Raw genomic sequence first — 4048 nt, 5'->3', positions numbered from 1 at the left:
CCGCGCACGACGCACACCTCTTTATGACAGATCCGCGTAATCGTTGCTGTTTCTACGTTATTGTAAACCGATAAAATTAAAATTTAGCTCTATTAACAGCTAACTGCGAGTGTAATCAATCGTCAACAATTGAATCCCTGTTTTCCTTTTTGTTTCCGCCGTACTTAAAAAAAAATGTAGTAATATTTTCGACAAGTGCGATCACCTATTTATCGTTGCGCCGCGCAGGCAGCACGTTATCGCGTTCTCCGGGCAGCGATTCGTGACCTTCGCTCACTAATTATGCCACCCAAAACAAATATAAACCATTTATCAAATGTGAAAAATAATACTAATAAAAACACCAACACTATACAGCCTGCTCGCCTAACAGAAACACAAAACTCTGAAATGAACAGCCCTAAAAATGAAAACTGGACTACTCAAACAAGTAAAAGAAATTTGTCAAGCTCATCATCCGGTTCTACCACCTCCAAATCCCCTTCTCAAAAAACTACACAACCGAAAATCAAAAAACTCTTTTTCTCAACACGTAATCGCTACGAACCACTTACGATCACCGAACCGGCCGACACGGTTTTTGACGCAGTCATGGTATCTGAAGATCCCGACATCGCGGTCCGAGCCAAACCACCTCCCCCGATATTTATGAAAGGAATAAACGACTTTCCAGGCTTCTGTACATCTTTAATTGAGTTAATAGGAGTTGATAACTTCATTTGCAAAGCCACCACAGACAGCTTAAAAATACAGACAGCCAATCCAGAATCCTATAGACTTCTAATTCATTATCTAAAAGAACATGATGCTAAATACCACACATATCAACTCGCTGAGGATAAACCCACGAGGATAGTTATCCGCAATCTACATCCCACTACGCCAATTGAACTAATAAAATCTGAACTTGAGACGCGCCTCTTCGAAGTCAGAAAAGTCACGAATGTACTGCACAAGACTAGCAAGCATCCACTCCCACTGTTCTTCGTCGATTTAGAACCCACCGAACACTCTAATCAAATCTACCAATTATCTTTCCTTCTGCACACAAAAATTAAGGTTGAAGAACCATACAAGCCTAAGTTAATTAGCCAATGTCAAAATTGCCAAGATTATGGCCACACCCGGGCGTATTGTGGTTATTCAGCACGCTGCGTCCGATGCAGCGCCCATCACCCATCTTCCGAATGCACTAAATCACCCGACTCCCCTGCCAAATGTGTACTATGCTCCGGAGATCATCCTGCCAACTACCGAGGCTGCAGCGTCTACAAGGAACTTCAGCGCCGGAAAACGCCTACCACCAAAAGTAATCTCTTTCACGATACTATCAAACCAAATGTTAAACCTTATAATGTAAAAGAAAGCCACCCACTCGCTACCTTTTCGGAAAAAAATGAATCTAACCCACCAAAAACTTATGCACAGGCCACAGCTAGTCAACCACCTCCACCCGCTCCTCCCTCCGATCTAACCCAACTCATGTCCTCCTTTGTAGGTGAACTAAAATCTCTTATCAACCCATTAATTGTTCTCCTGACACAAGTTATCACTTCACTCCTAAACAAAAGCAATGAATAACTCCTACACTTATAATTCGTTATCTATCTTACTGTTTAATGCGAACGGCCTAAAAAATCATGTTAATGAGCTCCAGACTGTACTTTTTGACAAGCGCATAGATATCGCTTTAATCGCAGAAACTCATTTTACCAAATATTCTCACATTTCCATCCCGGGTTATTACTTACTTAAAACTAACCACCCTGATGGTACAGTACATGGTGGGGCAGCTATACTTATTAAAACTAGCTTAAAATTCCATCCTCTCATCAACTTCTCTCAAAATCATATCCAATCATGTGCCATCTCAATCATACTTAATAATATCCCTGTTGTTATTGCAGCAGTTTACAGTCCTCCCAAGCACCTTATAACTAATACTAATCTCACCGAATATTTTGACACATTTTCTAACAACTTTATTGCTGGTGGTGACTTTAATGCTAAGCATCAAAGCTGGGGCTGCCGAGTCACAAACCCACGCGGTAATCTACTGCATAATTTTACCAATATTAAAAAATTAAAAATACTCGCACCACCTGATCCTACATACTGGCCAACGTCGTGCAAGAAAAAACCAGATATTCTGGACATATTTATCTCAAAAATTCCGAGTAATTTATACTGTACTGTACACAACATTTTAGACTTAAACTCAGATCACTCATCTGTGATACTAAATGTTGATGCGACTCCCCAAACAAATTCAGTTAGTCACTCTCTTTTCTCACCATCGACCAATCGTTATATATTCCATAACATAATTGCCCAAAAAATTAATCTTTCAATAAAGTTAAAAACCGAGCATGATATTGACGAAGCAATAAATAACTTATCCAAACTCATCCATTCAGCAGCCTCCTTATCCAATACCGTAACCCCCTACAAGCACTCAATGCAGAAGCTGACTCCCCTTCCTGAACAGATACGCTCACTAATAGTGGAAAAACGTAGAGCCAGAGCAGTTTATCAACGCACGCGACTACCATCACACAAAAGTGTTTACAATAAATTAGCCAACTCTCTGAAAAAAACCTTAGCTAAAAGCAAAGCGAATATACTTGAACAAAAACTAACCAATCTTTCATCTTCTGACGGTAGCTTATGGAAGGAAACCAAAAAGATACTTGGTCTTAAAACCCCTTCTACCCCTTTAAAGAAACCTGACCATACACTTGCTTCTTCTGATACCGATAAAGCCGAAGTTCTCAAAACACACCTTCAGGGAACCTTCCAACCACATCATAATATATTCATACCTCAATGTGTTGATGAGGTTAAGGCTGGTTTAGACCTTCCACCAACCTCCAATAATTTCGAAAAATATTTCACGCCCAACGAAGTCAAACAGGCTATCCAAAAATACTCCTTAAAAAAATCGCCGGGCTATGACCTAATAACGGCAGAAGTAGCTAGGTGCCTTCCTAAAAAAGCAATAGTATTGGTAACATATATATTTAATGCAAGTCTAAGACTCTCGTACTTTCCAATCCTTTGGAAATTCTCAAAAATTGTACTATTTCCTAAACCTGATAAACCCTTGGACGACCCATCCTCGTACAGGCCAATAAGTATTTTGCCCTTCTTATCAAAAATTTATGAAAGACTTATTCTCAAACAAATGACTCCATATATTGTCAGGAACAATATTCTGCCGAACACCCAATTTGGATTCAGATCTTCACATAGTACCATTCATCAAGCCAATAGGATTGTCGATGCAATATCGCTTTCGTTGGAAAAAAAACTTTACTGTACCTGCGTTTTTCTTGATGTATCCCAAGCATTCGACAAAGTCTGGCATGACGGATTACTGTACAAACTCAAAAGTTTTCTTCCCCACCCGTTCTTTCTCCTAATTAAATCCTACTTAACTGACCGACACTTCCAAGTACATTATCGCTCTGCATACTCAGAAATAACTAAAATCAATGCTGGTGTCCCACAAGGGGGCATTCTATCTCCAACTCTATTTAACATCTATGTCGCTGATCAGCCCACCACGCCTCAAACCATGGTAGCTGATTATGCAGACGATAAAGTAATTTGGTCAATTAGTGACAATCCGATAACTGCCTCATCAAACCTACAACTTCGCCTCAACCTAATGTCTAACTGGTACGACAAATGGCGTATCAAAATAAACCAAAACAAATCAAGTCACACTACATTTACTCTTAAGAAGGGAATATGTCCAACTGTTACATTAAACAACACTACAATTCCCACATCGGACACAACAAAATACCTGGGTCTCAATCTCGACAAACGACTAACATGGAAAAATCATATACGAACCAAAAGACTGACTCTCAACGCCCGTATGCGCATGCTCAGCCCTCTTATATCAAAAAATAATAAAACCAATCTAAAAGTCAAACTTCTAATTTACAAAACCCTCCTGAAACCTATCTGGACTTATGGCATTCAGCTCTGGGGCTCAGAAAAAAAATCTAATACCAATAAAATCCAAGTTTTCCAAAAC

This window comes from Aphis gossypii, unplaced genomic scaffold, assembly GCF_020184175.1.
Source record: "Aphis gossypii isolate Hap1 unplaced genomic scaffold, ASM2018417v2 Contig00464, whole genome shotgun sequence".
Taxonomy (NCBI): Eukaryota; Metazoa; Arthropoda; class Insecta; order Hemiptera; family Aphididae; genus Aphis; species Aphis gossypii.
The sequence above is the reverse complement of the archived record's forward strand: the minus strand, read 5'-3'. Positions refer to the sequence as shown.